Below are 16,274 nucleotides of genomic sequence, written 5' to 3' on the forward strand. Positions count from 1 at the left end.
AAATATTTCACTTTGTCCAAGTCTGACAGATTGTGTCATTTTCTCTTTCTTTTTGTTTCCACCTTTTGACGAGCTTCATAAAGCTTCCTGGATGTCAGGTCAGAACTCTCGCACTCCATTCGGCCAAGTAGTGACTGAGCTTCTCCACTGCCTGAGATACTTGAGTAGCTACTTTTCCTAGCTCGGTCTGTTGAAGTTAATTTATATTTGGCTCTAAAGAAGCTAATTTATTCTAATGTCCAAATCTTTAAAAACTCCTAAGAGCCTAGGATCTCCCAGGCAAATGCTTGCCTCTACAAGGCAAATGTTTACCTCCCAAACAATGTCAGAGTAAAATTTCCCAGCATTGAAAATAAGACCAGAACAGCAGATGACGGTGTGAACAGAGTGAAGAGGGCCATTGAGGGAACAGACAGCGGTAGACTCAACCACCTCTGATTTCCCTTCTGAAAGTCCAGTGCCTGTCTGGATTGTTTTAAAGTTAGCAACCTCTTTATGAGCCATCCCTATGTGATGCCTGCTTGTCCTTCTCCAAAAAAATCACCCCATCCTGATACAAGAAAAGAGACTAGCCACACAGAAGTCTCAGAGTCTTATTCAAGATCCACTTTAGAACAGCTTTAAATTTCCTGCATTCCAAGTCTGAGATATCCAATGAGGTCCAGAATCTAAGAGCCACACCCTTGAAGAAAATATCTGTGCTCTCTGATAGAGTAGCCACTAGCCACCAGTAGTTGTTTAGATTTAAGTTAATTAAAATTTAATAAATTTTTAGCTCCTCAGTCACACTAGCCACATTTCAAGGACCCAATAGCTGCGTGAGGCTAGTGGCTACTGTATCGGACAGCATAGATATAATGTCCACCATTGCAAAAGTTTGATTGGACAATTCTGGTCTAAATTCATTTTTATATGTGTATCATCTAATCCCTAATTCAGCCCCATCCTCCTAGGCCAAACAGTTTAAAGAATATATAACATCATGGCATTTTTATATAGCATAGAGTGCATAATATAAAATCATGCTATATAGGCTGGGTGTGGTGGCTCATGCCTGTAATCCCAGCACTTTGGGAGGCCAAGGTGGGCAGATCACTTGAAGTCAGGAATTTGAGACCAGCCTGGCCAACATGGACAAACCATGTCTTTACTAAAAATACAAAAATTAGCCGGGTGTGGTGGTGCACACCTGTAATCCCAGCTACTGGGAAGGTAGAGGCAGGAGAATTGCTTCAACCTGGGAGGCAGAGGTTGCAGTGAGCCGAGACAGTGCCTCTGCACTGCAGCCTGGGTGACAGAGCAAGACTCTGTCTTAAAAAAAAAAAAAAAAAATGCTATATAATCTTAAAAGCCTGACCCAGTGTTGAACAAGGCTGCAGTGAACAATGGCACAGTCTCTTGTTGAAGTGTTCAGGAGGCTGGAGCTGGGATTCAGTGGTGAGAATGGCAACACTCAATTGAGATATGATGCGTTTGGGGACATGAGAACTGGTGACAAGCATAGAGGATGGTGTTCTGCAAGACATCCTTCCTAATTCAGAGGCATCTGTTCCATCCCCAACCCCCGGCAACAGAAAGGTGTTTCTTTCCACCTCAGCCTGTCTAGCTGCATAGGGTCTGTGCATGAGTTTAAACCTAGATTAGGGGTGAATTGATCACATTTCTCAAAGCTAATTTTTAGGGTTTAGGGAATGAGCTTCTCTCAAGTCTAATGTAACCATAACAGCCTGAATTGCCTAATTGCAATACAGCAATAGATTTCTTTACAAAATGCCAAACTAGGCAACTGCTCCAAGTCCTATGTTTGCAATTGGGAGTCGGGGGGTGGAGGTCTCAAACTTTATAAATAATTATCTGGATGGTGAGAAGGGAATATGTTTGAGGCAAAGGGGTGCCAACAGTAACTTAACTACGTTTCTATCTATAGTTACTATGTGGCTCCATTCTCCATTTTATTTGTTTGTTTGTTTGTTTGTTTGTTTTTTGAGATGGGTTCTCACTCTGTCACCCAGGCTAGAGTCCTGTGGCGCAATCTCTGCTCACTGCAACTTCTGCCTCCTGGGCTCAAGCAATTCCCCCTGCCTCAGCCTCTTGAGTAGCTGAGATTACACGCATCCGCCAACATGCCCGGCTAATTTTTGTATGTTTTAGTACAGACGGGCTTTCGCCATGTTGGTCAGACTGGTCTTGAACTCCTGACCTCAGGTGATCTGCCTGCCTTGTCCTCCCAAAACGCTGGGATTATAGGCATGAGCCACTGTGCCCAGCCGTGGCTTCATTTTCTATAGAATGAGAGCAGTTGCTAAGTTTTTAATACATTTTCATTAAAACTACATTTTTTCAACTTATGAATAGTGGTTATGGAGATAGAATCAACTTCTGTTAATTTTTATGCAAAAATCTGCCATTGAATTGTCCATAATATGTTTCTCAAAATATCATTTATAATTTACTATGTGATTTATACCCAAGCTAAATATAAATTAACTTCATTAACTATGTACATTATCATGACTCTGTTGAATTACTTTCACAGACTGACAAAGCAAAATTAAAAATAAACTCTGTAAGTGACCTAGTCCAGTTAACAATAAACCTCTGACAGGCATTAGTTGAGGATCCCCAATCCATTGCCCCTTGTGTCAAGGGTTATGCCCCACTTCTGGATAAAGGTGCCTGGTCATTCAGAGAAAGGTTTTTTTTGTGTTTTTTGTTTTGTTTTGTTTTGTTTCAATGCAGTGATGAGGAAAAGTAGTAACCAATAACCAGAGTAAGGAAATTTGAATATAGCACTTGGCTAAGGGATGTATTCATTTTTTCCACACACTTAATGGGCATCTACTATATGCCTAGGAATGTTCTAGGTGCTGTGGATACAGCAGCAAACACAACAGGCAAAGCCTCTCCTTTCATACAACAGACATTTTAGTCTGTTGGGGGCAAGAGAACAAAAAATATATGTCAGATGCTAAGTACTATAAAGAAAAATAAGGGGAACGGGCTTGGCAGTGAAGGAGGGTGCTATTCTACAGAGGCAATAGGAGACCTCTTTGCAGAGAACGTGAGATTGCAGCAGAGACCCCCTCCAAGTAAAGGAGGTTGCCATGCAGAGATCTGGGGGCAGAGTGCCCCAGTAGATGCCAATGTCAGTATGGACAGAAACAATGAGTCTAATGAGAACCTACTGTGTGCTTGGTACTGTGCTGCGTGCGCCCCCTGGAGGATAAGGAAGTAGAACCGTGACGGTAAGACAGAGAGGTTATGCACTCCCGAGCCCTGGGGCACTGGAACCGTGCTGCCTGGGTGACCCCACTATTACCAGCTACGTGACCTCAGGCAAGTTCCTCAACATCCCCATGTCTTAAATCCCTCAAGTATAGAGTGGGTGGAAACAGCAGGACGACTCCTTGGAGTTACTGGAAGGGCTAATGAGTCAGTGTGTGGAACGTCCTTAGCAAGCACTCACTCAGCATTAGCTGTGAATATCATGATTACAATGCTTTTCTCCCATTTCTGATCTGAACCCCTCTATGGCATTTCTGATCATGCTGAAATGATGAGATTTATACTTCCTGATCTTCTAGGTTCTCTACATGAGTGGTTCTCAACTGGAGGCAATTTTGTCCCACAGGGAACACTTGACAATGTCTGGAGACTTTTTTTATTTTATTATTATTATTATTATTTATTTTTGAGATGGAGTCTCACTCTGTCACCCAGGCTGGAATGCAGTGATGTGATCTCGCCTCACTGCAACCTCCGCCTCTCGGGTTCAAGCAATTCCCCTGCCTCAGCCTCCTGAGTTGCTGAGACTCCAGGTGCGCACCACCATGCCTGGCTAGTTTTTGTATTTTTAGCAGAGACGGGGTCTCACCATATTGGCCAGGCTGGTCTCGAACTCCTGTCCTCAAGCGATCCACCCTCCTCACTCTCCCAAAGTGCTGGGATTACAGGTGTGAGCCACCACGCCCAACTATATTTTATTTTTAATTGACAATAATTTTATCTATATATCTGTAGACATTTTTGATTGTCACAACTGGAAAGCGGGGGATTCAGTGTTACTGGCACCTACCGTGTAGGGGTCTGGGATGCTGTTAAATAAACATCCTACAAAGCACAGGACAGTTTCCTATAACAAAGAATTATTTGGTCCAAAATGTCAATCGTGCAGCTGTTGAAAACCCCCACTCTACACCAACCAGGGATAAGGATAAAGAGCTGATGACTCAAATGGATTTCCCTTTCATCTCATCCAACCTCATTCAAACGCATGTGCCACCAGCCCAAATGTCCTCACTGGGGAGATATAACCAGGGCTTTTTCATACCCACTCCATTAGTAACCATCTCAAAAGGAGAGTGGTAGAGTAGCTGTTACAAAACTACAGAGCTGCGTCACACGAGGTGAACCAAGAAAAGACTCAGGAGAGGAAGTGAGGTGCAGCCAGCCTTCCTGGGACCAGTCACTCGCTGTGCCTTAACTAGTCATGGCTCATGTCCACCCTAATTCAGGCACCTGTGGCCAGAAGAGGAAAGGGTTTAAAGAGGCAAAACATGATCATTTAGGGCCTCGGGTAAAACGGGCAAGATGAATGAAGCCTGAAGCAAATGTGCTGGACAAACATGTGTAAGTGACTGGAAACAGAGACACCATTCACGAATGCCAAAAAGCTCTGTAGGCACCACAAGATTGAGATCAGTGTTTCTCAACCTTTTTTTATTTTTTTTCCTCATTATCATCCCCAACCACTACTCCAGCGAGCCTTGTAGACATTGTTTTCCTAATCGCCACCCCCATACAAAATTTTAATATCACAAATATACTGTTGGGCCCAGCTTTGGCTCACACCTATAATCCCAGCACTTTGGAAGGCTGAGGCAGGTGGGTCGCTTGAGCTCAGGAGTTCAAGACCAGCCTGGGCAACATGGTGAGACCCTGTCTCTACAAAAAAACATATAAAAATTAGCTAGCAGTGTTAGTGCACACTGTAGTCCCAGCTACTCAGGAGACCGAGGTGGGAGGATCTCTTGAGCCTGGGAGGTCGAGGCTGCAGTGATCTGTGATTGTGTCACTGCATTCCAGCCTGGGCAACAGAGTGAGACCCTGTCTCAATACAAAACAAAACAAATATACTGTCGATTTGTTTATGTATTGTGGCCCTTTGAAGGACTACAAACCATTGTAATATCTAAGGGTTCTTGCCCCCTGCCCAAGAACCAACTTTTACCACTCCATGGTCACTTCCCTTGAGAATGTATGATTTAATCCACTGTCCCTAATTTTTTCACCTCCTTCCCCAGCCCCTCTCTTTTTTGCTCGACATATCTTTTCATTTGTCAAACCCCCAACTATGTTCCTTGCTCAACAATAATTAATTGTGATTAAGCAAATCACACATAGGAGAGCAATTTTCAAACTGTAAAGACCTATGACAATGTCAGTTAGTTGTAGTAGTAAAAAAATAATACAAGTGGCCAGGTATGGTGACTCACGCCTGTAATCCCAACACTTTGGGAGGCTGAGACGGGTGAAACACTTAAGATCAGAGACCAGCCTGGCCAACATGGCGAAATTCCGTCTATACTAAAAATACAAAAATTAGCCGGGCATGGTGGCAGGCACCTGTAATCCCAGCTATTCGGGAGGCTGAGGCAGGAGAATTGCTTGAAACTGGGAAGCGGAGTTTGCAGTGAGCTGAGATCGCACCACTGCACTCCAGCCTGGGTGACAGCAGGTGACTCTCTCTCAATAATAAAAAAAAAAAATAACAATACAAGTAACTATGACTAGTGTCCTCTCCCCATCCCCAACCCTCAACCTAACCGTGTGGGATGGGCATTGGCCCTGCTTTCCTGGCTAGTTTTCTTTTTTTTTTTTTTCTTTTTTGTAGAGATGGGGGAGTCTCCCTACGTTGCCCAGGCTGGTCTCAAACTCCTGAGCTCAAGTGATCCTCCTGCTTCAGCCCTCCAAAGTGCTGGGATTACAAGCTTGAGCCACTGTGCCCACCCCCTGACCAGTTTTCAAGCAGGCTTCTTATGGACCTAAAAGGGCAATAAGGAGGCTAGTTTATTGTTTGTGTTTTAATGACAGAAACGTACATTTCATTAAAACACATGCAGTAAGCACATGATGCTGCTCTTCATGAAGAATGAGGTACAGGCCAGCACAGTGGCTCATACCTATAATCCCAGCACTTTGGGAGGCTGAAATGGGTGGATCACTTGAGGTCAGGAGTTCAAGACCAGCCTGGCCAACATGATGAAACTCCAACTCTACTAAAAATACAAAAATTAGCTGGGCATGGTGGCAGGCATCTGTAATCCCAGCTACTCAGGAGACTGAGGCAGGAAAATCGCTTGAACCCGGGAGGCGGAGGTTGCAGTGAGTGGAGATCGCGCCACTGCACTCTAGCCTGAAGGAGAGAGTGAGACTCTATTTCAAAAAAAAAAAAAAAAAAAAAAAAAGAGGCATCTTTCAGGGTTAGCTCTTGCTCTGCCCTAAATCAATGTGGATTTCGATGGCTAAGTGCTGAAGATGGAAACATGTTAAAAGGAAAAAAGGCCCCCTGTTCTTTTATGATGCATCATAAACCAAGCTATGAGGCCTTTACAGATGCAACACACACAAAGCAATCAGGATGCAAATACACTTGAAAAACTTGATTATATTAAATTTAACTGGAGTTATATTAAGAAAGGAGTAGAGTGGCCAGGCGTGGTGGCTCATGCCTGTAATCCCAGCACTTTGGGAGGCCAAGGCAGGCAGATCACAAGGTCAAGAGATTGAAACCATCCTGGCCAACACGGTGAAACCCTGTCTCTACTAAAAATACAAAAATTAGCTGGGCATGGTGGCATGCACCTGTAGTCCCAGCTATTCGGGAGGCTGAGGCAGGGGAATCACGTGAACCTGGAAGGCAGAGGTTGCAGTGAGCTGAGATCAGCCATTGCATTCCAGCCTGGCGACAGAGCAAGACTCTGTCAAAAAACAGAAAGAGAGAGAAAGACAGAAAAAAAGAAACAGAGAGAGAAGAAAGAGAGAGAGAGAGAAAGAAAGAAAGAAAGAAAAAGAAAGAAAGAAAGACAGACAGACAGAAAGGAAAGAAAGAAAGAAGGAAGGAAGGAAGGAAAGGAAGGAAGGAAGGAAGAAAGAAAAAGAAAGAAAGAAAGAAAGAAAGAAAAAGAAAGAAAGAAAGACAGACAGACAGAAAGGAAAGAAAGAAAGAAGGAAGGAAGGAAGGAAAGGAAGGAAGGAAGGAAGAAAGAAAAAGAAAGAAAGAAAGAAAGAAAGAAAGAAAGAAAGAAAGAAAGAAAGAAAGAAAGAAAGAAAGAAAAAGAAAGAAAGAAAGAGTGATTCTCCCAAACTTTGACCAGGGAAGATTTTTTGTTTTCTCAACATACCTATTACAATCTGTCAGGAGAGTATTTTGAGAAAGACTCATTTGGGAAATGCTGAATTGTTTCCAGCAATCATAACCCTGGATGGACTTAATGCCTTGTCTTCTCCTAAGCCCCAGCAAGGCAAATGCTGAATACAGAGACCCACACGCTAGGGAAGTTTACTTCACATGTAATTTATAATCACCTACCTCACTTTATGGACCACTTCATTCCTCATCTTCTGACCATATTTCTTCTCCTCCTTCCTAGTGGGGAAAAAAAAGTTAACAGACAGCAACTTCTCAACTCTCCAATGCCAAACGTATAAATTCCCTTCATAGCCCGTCTTTCCTCTTCTATCACATTATGGTACAGATGTTCCATATGCTGTTGGCGGCCAGTCCCACCATCACGGCTTTGCATTCCATCCTCTCCCACCTTCTCAAAAACTGTACATTTTTAATATTCACTTCTTCTTTGCTGAACTTCTCTTCCACTAAATCCTTCTCTGGCTTTTTTAACCTAATGATCTTCCTTCTTGAAAAAAATCCCCCTCGTTCCTATATCCTGATACAGCTACTAGCCTCTTTCTCTTCACCTTCACGACCAAACTGCCCTAAAGCGTTGTCTACATTCATGGGCCTTATTTTCTACCTTCCATTTCCTCCTCAACCCACTCCAATCTGGATTTTGCTCCCTACTGTCCCCTGAACCAGCTCCAGAAAACAATAAAAATTAAATTCCATGGTGCCCACTCACTCCAACAGATATTTTCCAATTCTCATTTCACCTGAACGCTCGGCAACAATTAACCTTATTGACCATTTTCTCCTTAAAACACTGTATCCCAATTTTTCTTCCATTTCTCTGGACACTTCTCAGTGTTTTATAGAAGATTCTCTTCTGCATAGCTATTAAAAGTTGGAGTTCCTCAAGGCTCAGGCATAGAACAGCCTCTTCTTTTTCACTGTAGGCTTTCCTTTTAGACAATCTCACCCCTACCCACGATTTTGAACACCACTTGTATGTGGATGACTTGCAAATGTATATCCCCAGCTCAGGCTTCTCTGAGCTCCAGATCTGTATATCCTATCACTGATTTGACATCTCAGAAGACCCTCAGATTCAGTGTCCAAACACTGCATTCATGATTTTCCCCCTCCTCCAGACTAGACCATGCCAAGCATCCTCATCCTTCCTGGGTCTCTTTCCCACCTTTCAACTTGTTGCCAAATCCAAAACCTGGATTTTGCCCTTGACTTCTTCCCCCAGTCATTCACCAAGAACTGTTGATTCTACCTGGTCAGCATTTAAGTTCATCTGCTTCTCTTTTTCCTCAACCTCCTCCTCCCTGCCTTGTTCCTGCCACCATCACCTCTTCCCTGAACCACTGTCTGTCATCCTGCCTCCAAACTGCCAACATCAATCCAGTATCTACACTGTCTTAAAAATTCAGAAAGTCTAAATTGCTTAATGTCATTTAGAAAGCTGCATTCATTATCTGACCCTTGTCTTCCTCTCTTATCCCTCCTTCTTAGACTCTACTTTCTACCCATCTCATATTTGTAGATCTATCAAGTTACCACATACACACCTTCCTCTGGATTTTATATCATGCTATTTCTCCTACCTGGAGTACCCTACTTTGTCCCACTCCTAACTTCTCTGGCTAATATTTTTGATCCTCCAAGTTTCAACATCTCTGAAAGTCTTGCCTGCCTTGCCTCCCAACTCCCTGTTGGAAGCCACTGCTGTGTGATTTCTATAATCATAGCATTTACCACACTGTTATAAAACCATTCAATTTGCATGTTCTTTGAACTCTCTGAGGGAAAAGACTGTCTTATTTGCTGCGGTATAATCAATGCCTAGCATAGTACCTGGCACATAGTAGGCACTCAATAAATGTTTGTTTAATGAATGAAGACCTTGATTCTATCTGCATTATATGTAAAGGGCTCATCCTTTATATAGTATTTAGGGGGAAAAAAGCATATTCAGCCAATAACAGAAGCTTTTACTCTGAGAAACACAGTGACATCCTTACAGATCCAGATAAGACAGAGCCACCATTTAAAAGTTTCCTCTTTGAGAGAAATAAGGGAAGCTGAATCTTAAAGCCAACAGCTCAGAAGTGCTGGGTCAAGTAAGCTAGCAGGTGAGGGGGTGGGCAAAGCAGAGATTCAAAAACTGAAGTTGACTTGTATTTTTAATAGTAATATTATTGTGGCAAGACAGGCTGAAAATTATGGCTGGTTTTCTGAAGAGCTGCATGGGTCAGAGGTGTTTGAACCAGAGTGACTCCATCTTGAATAGGGACTGGACAAAATAAGGCTGAGACCTATGGGGCTGCATTCCCAGGAGGTTAGGCATTCCTAGTCACAGGATGCGATAGGAGGTCAGCACAAGATACAGGTCATAAAGACTCTGCTGATAAAACAGGATGTGGTAAAGAAGCAGGCCAAAATCCACCAAAACCAAGATGGTGATGAAAGTGGCCTCTGGTCATCCTCACTGCTCATTATACATGAATTATAATGTATTAGCATGCTAGAAGACACTCCAACCAGCATCATGACAGCTTACAAATGCCATGGCAACATCTGGAAGTTGCTCTATATGGTCTAAAGGGAAGAGGAACCCTCAGTTCCAGGAATTGCCTGCCCCTTTCCCGAAACACTCATGAAGAATCCACCCCTTGTTTAGCATATGATCAAGAAATAACTATAAGTATACTCAGTCAAGCAGCCCATGCCGCTCTTCTGCCTACGGAGTAGCCATTCTTTTATTCCTTTACTTTCTTAATAAACTAGCTTTCACTTTGCTCTATGGACTCACCCTGAATTCTTTCTTGCATGAGGTCCAAGAATACTATCTTAGGGTCTGGATCAGGACCCCTTTCCGGTAACACATGTGTTCACAGGGTGAAGCTTATGAACTAATCGATTGCCACCTGCAAGCATTTGGCAAATACTTGCTGACTGATTGCTTTACAACCTGGTTTTTAGCCAAATCTCCAAGAAGAAAGTTTCTGGCTTGTTTTCTTTCTCCACTCTCATAATGGCCAAGTATGATTAAAGGAATGGCTTGGGGGAATAGTCATCTTTGATCTTTTCTCTCACCTTCTACATTCTATCCATCAGCAAATCCTGTGAGCTCAACTTCCAAAATATACCCTGAATCAGACCACTTCTCACCATTTCTACCGCTACAGTGTTAATCCAACCTCAAATCCAAAGCAACCTCAAATCTCTCTTGAACTTCTACAAGAGCCTCCTAACTGGTCTCTCATCTCTTTTCTTTCAGCATACTTCACCTTCCATTACTATTCAGAAGCTCTTTTACTATTCAGAAGTTGAGGCAGGGAACTCAACTGGGGTTTCCTTCCAAAACCCAGTCCCCACTTGTATGGCAGAAGCTATTCCTAGGCACAGAAGGCTCAGAAAATTGTCTCAATTACCTCCACACCAGCGCACTCATAGGTTTTATGCCAGGAGGAGCAGGCTAGAAAGACTAGGGGCTACCATCCAAATCCAAGGCTCCACTTGTGGAGCAAGGCAGGTGTATCATTTCAGAAGAAGTGGACCACATTCCTTGTCCCCCCCACTCTGATGTAGTGGCAGAGATTCTGTCCAGGGGGAGAGAAGGCCATAAGAATAGAGAGCTCAGAGACTCTTTCAAAAAGGACTTACTGAGCTGGGTGCGGTGGCTCATGCCTGTAATCCCAGCACTTTGGGAGGCCAAACGGGGGTGGATCACCTGAGGTCAGGAGTTCAAGACCAGCCTGGCTAACATGACAAAATCCCGTCTCCACTAAAAATACAAAATTAGCCAGGCATGGTGGCACACGCCTGTAATCCCAGCTACCCGGGAGGCTGATCCAAGAGAATCGCTTGAACCCGGGAGACAGAGGTTGCAGTGAACCAAGGTCGTGCCACTGCACTCCAGCCTGAGCAACAGAGCAAGACATTGTCTAAAATAAAATAAAATAAAATAAAATAAAAGGACTTACTGTACTTAGAGGAAAATGTGAGGAAGTTCACGCCTAAGTGTGCTGTCAAAAACTGGAGATTTTGGTGGTAAACAATTAGGAGGAGGCTCTTAGCTCCATTAAACTACTAGCAACAAATAAAATGGTAGACCAGCTAGAAGTTTAACAGAGAACCAGGGAAAGAGACAGCTAAGCAGAGCCCTCCTGGGCTCGAAGCAAGCCTCAAAGACCGCCCCAGCAAAGGGACCTGACTAGCTGAATCAGGTGATGGAGCAATTTATGCCCCAGACATTGTAACAACAAAAAAAAAAAAATAGAGCAACCAGCTAGCAGTTATTGGCAGCTAACAGCTGGATATGTTGCCGATAAAGTCAGACCAGAAAGAAGCTTAACAGGGGACCAGAGAAAATATAATTAAAGAGAACCCTGCTAAAACTCCAGTAATCTCAGCTCATCAGAGGGACTATGTGCATGGCCAAGGCTTCACTCTCTAAGGAGCAACATTACACTATGAGGGAAATGGATTTCAATAATCTGTTCCAGCCAAGTCACTTAAGAAATTTTAAAAAAAAGCAAATAACGGGCCCCAGATGAGAGGGTGATTAATATTCAGAATCTATAAAATTTATCTGAAATGCATAATTTTCAACAAAAATTATGAGATTTGCAAAGACATAGAAAAGTGTGACCCAAAAACAAAAAGGGGGAAAATCAGGCAATAGAACATGCCTTTGAGGAGCCCAGATATTGGACTTAACAAAGACTTCAAAGCCCCTGTTATAAATATGTTCAAAGAACTAAAGGACACCATGCTTAAAGAATTAAAGGAAGGTATGTTGACAATGTCTCATCCAACAAATATTATCAATAAAGAGATAGAAAATATTTTTAAAATAATGAATGAAAATGAAGATATAACATACCAAAACTTATGGGATAGAGCTAAAATAGTGCTTAAAGGGAAATATTTAGCTGTAAATATCAATGTTAAAAAAGGAAGAAAAATCTCAAATCAATAACTAAACTTCCACCTTGAAAACAGAAGAAAAGAAAATCAAACTCAACCCAGAGCAAGAAGAAAGAAAGAAACAATAGGCCAGGCATGGTGGCTCATGCCTATAATCTCAGCACCTTGGAAGACTAAAGCAGGAGGATCACCTGAGCCCAGGAGTTTGAGACCAGCCTGGGCAACATAGTGAGACCCCATCTCTAAAAAAAACAAAATTTAAATTAGCAGCGATGGTGGTGTGCACCTGCAGTCCCAGCTACTCAGGAGGCTGAAGTGGGAGGATCACTTGAGCCTGGGAGGTCGAGGATGCAGTGAGCCATGACTGCACCACTGCACTCCAGCCTGGGCAACAGAACAAGACCCTATCTCAAAAAAAAAAAAAAAAAGAGAGAGAGAGCAAGAGAGAGAAACAATAAAAATTAGAGCAGAAATAAAGGAAATAGAGAGTGAGAAGAGGGAGAGAGAAAAAAATCAGTGTAACCAAATTTGGTTCTTTGAAAAGATCAACAAAATTGACAGTTTTAGCTAGATTGACCAACAAAAGAAAACAGACTAATTACTAAAATCAGAAATGAAAGAGGGACATTATTACTGACCTTACAAAAATAAAAAAGAATTATCAGGGAATACTAAAAACAACCAGTTAGATAACTTGGATGAAATGGACACATTCCTAGAAAGATACAAACTACCAAAACTAACTCAAGAAGAAACAGAAAATCCGAAAACACCTATAACAAGTAAAGAGATTAAATTAGTAATTTAAAATTTCTCGCCTGTAATCCCAGCACTTTGGGTGGCCGAGGCCAGCAGATCATGAGGTCAACAGATCGAGACCATCCTGGCCAACATGGTGAATCCCTGTCTCTACTAAAAATACAAAAATTAGCTCGGTGTGGTGGTGCGCGGCTGTAGTCCCAGCTACTTGGGAGGCTGAGGCAGGAGAATCGCTTGAACCCGGGAGACAGAGGTTGCAGTGAGCCGAGATCACGCTACTGCACTCTAGCCTGGTGACAGAGTGAGACTCCATCTAAGAAAAAAAAAAAGCTCTCATAAAGAATAGCCCAAGCGACTTTGCTGGTGAATTCTAACAAACATTTAAAGAATTTCTATGAATCCTCTCAAACTCTTCCAAAATACAGAAAAATAGTACACATTTCCCAATTCATTCTAGAAGCCAATGTTACCCTGATACAAAAACCAGACAAACATATCACACAAAAAACTACATACCAATATATCTTATGACTATGGATGTAAAAGCAACAAAATACTAGTCAATGGAATCCAGTACCATGTAAAAAGAATTATACACCATTTTCAACTGGGAATTGTCCAGAAATGTAAGGTTGGTTTTACATTGTAAAATCAATTAACACAATACACTATATTAATAGAATAAAGGATAAAAACCACTTGACCCATCTCAATAGATGCAGAAAGACAGTTGACAAAATCCAACAACCTTTCATGATTTAAAAATCAACAATAGAACTTCCTCAAACTGATAAAGAGCATCTATTAAAAACCCACAGCTAACATCATACTTAATGATGAAAGAATGAATGTTTTTCCCCCACGATCAAAAATAAGACAAGGATGTCTACTCTCACCTTTGTAGTCAATATCATACTGGAGATTCTATCCAGGGAAATTAGGCAAGAAATAAAAGGCACCCAGATTGGAAAGAAACAAGTAAAATTATCTCTATTTTCCGATGACATAATCTTATGTGTAGAAAGTCCTAAGGAATCTTGTTGCCCAAGAAGCAGTGGCCAACAGACAGGTGCCTGGAGGGAGCGTGGAAATGATGAATTGGTGGAACTTTAGCGACCTCTAAGTGCAGATGGGAGAAGGCAGTTGGATGTGCAAGTCTAAAGTTCAGAAGGGAAGTCTAGACTAGAGACACACATTTGAGAGTTGACAACTTATGTTTACTGAAGCACGGTTAAGATGGTGTTGGAAAGGGAGAATTTGGCCCATGGGAACCTCTGGGATTCATTCGTTCTTAAAAAGAAGGTGGTAGTTAATGCAGAAACACTGGAAATAAGAAGTAGAGGGGTTGAGTGAAGGCCTGAGAGGGAAGTGGTGAGCTTGGGGACAGCATTAGTGTCATTCTCATTGCTTTCAGAATGATGCCACATTCCTGCTGGCTGCAATGCCATCTTCTCTAGTGCTGAAGAATGGCTCATGCTCTCCTCCACGTGGCAGATGCCATCACACTCCCTCCAGGCACGTGTCTGTTGCTACTGCTTCTTGGGCAAGCTGCTCTTCCCTTGGGCTTCTGTCCCCATGTTCCCCAAAGCTAGAAAACAAAGTACACCCTAATTTCTTTATTAAGCAATCATCTTATCAACCAATCTCTTACTGATGGGCAAAAAATTATGGTATAACCATACTATAGAATATTGTGCAGCTGGACAGAGAGAGAAATTTCTCTGTGTGTAAATACGGAAAACTCCCCAATTCCCCAATATATTTTGTTAAAGACGAAAAGGCAAGCTGGGCATGGTGGCTCACACCTGTAATCCCAGCTCTTTGGGAAGCCTAGGCAGGAGGATCGCTTGAGGCCAGGAGTTTGTGAGTAGCTGGGGCAACATAGCAAGACTCCATTTCTATTAAAAAATTTAAAAACAACAAGGCCGGGTGCAGTGGCTCATGCCTGTAATCCCAGCACTTTGGGAGGCTGAGGCGGGTGGATCACAAGGTCAAGAGACTGAGAACATCCTGGCTAACACGGTGAAACGCCGTCTCTACTAACAATACAAAAAATTAAACGGGCGTGGTGGTGGGCACCTGTAGTCCCAGCTACTTGGGAGCCTGAGGCAGGAGGATGGCATGAACCCAGGAGGGGGAGCTTGCAGTGAGCCGAGATCATGCCACTGCACTCCAGCCCGGGCGACAGAGTGAGACTCCATCAAAAAAAAAAAAAAAAAAATGCAAAAACATTAGCTAAACGTGGTGGCACATGCCTGTAGTCTCAGATACTTGGGAGGCTGAGGCAGGAGAGTCACTTGACCCAGGAGTTCAAGGCTGCAGTGAGCTATGATCACACCATTGCACGTCAACCTGGGCAACAGAGCAAGGCAAAGAAGAAGGAGGAGGAGGAAGAGGAGGAGGAGGAGGAGGAGAAGGAGGAAAAGAAAGAGGAAGAGGAAGGAGAAGGAAAAGAAGAAATAAAAGGAAAGTATAAAATTGTGATTACACACTATGTTTTGTTTTAAGGGAAAATAAAACTATACTCAAAGTTGCTTATATACTTGTAGAGAAACTCTCAAGAATACATGAGAAACTAAAAATAGTGAGCCCTATAGGGGATAAGGCAGGTAGGACCAGGGAGATGAGAAGCAAAAATGAAAGGACATTTCCTAGGCCAGGTGTGGTGGCACACACCTGTAATCCCAGCACTTTGGGAGGCTGAGGCGGGAGGATAACTTGAGGCCAGGAGTTCGAGACCACCCTGGGCGACAGGGTGATACCCTGTCTGAAAAAAAAAAAAAAAAAAGAAGAAGAAATTAAATTTTGTATTGCTGGTTTTAAATAATATTTTCTCAGCTGGGCGGGTAGCTCACACCTGTAATCCCAGCACTTTAGGAGGCCAAGGTGGGCAGATCACCTGAGGTCCAGAGTTTGAGACCAGCCCGACCAACATGGTGAAACCCCCTCTCTACTAAAAATACGAAATTAGCCAGGCGTGGTGACACATGCCTGTAATCCCAGCTACTCGGGAGGCTGAGGCAGAAGAATCACTTGAACCCGGGAGGCAGAGGTTGCAGGGAGCCGAGATTGCACCATTGCACTCCAGCCTGGGAAACAAGAGCGAAACTCCATCTCAAAAAAATAAATAAATAAAATAACATTTTCTCTTATTGCTGATGAAAATTAAAATTTT

General features: G+C 42.8%; 1 protein-coding gene across 1 annotated transcript in view; it reads right to left on the reverse strand.

The window, feature by feature from the left end:
• The window catches only part of ZNF19 (zinc finger protein 19), a 92,579-nt gene that overhangs the window by 65,179 nt on the left and 11,126 nt on the right, over positions 1–16,274 (reverse strand). Inside the window, exon 2 of the mRNA XM_055366422.2 lies at positions 7,592–7,648. The gene's annotated coding sequence lies outside the window, so the exon portion shown is untranslated. The remainder of the gene's footprint in view (positions 1–7,591; positions 7,649–16,274) is intronic.

Source organism: Gorilla gorilla, chromosome 18, assembly GCF_029281585.2.
Source record: "Gorilla gorilla gorilla isolate KB3781 chromosome 18, NHGRI_mGorGor1-v2.1_pri, whole genome shotgun sequence".
Taxonomy (NCBI): domain Eukaryota; kingdom Metazoa; phylum Chordata; class Mammalia; order Primates; family Hominidae; genus Gorilla; species Gorilla gorilla.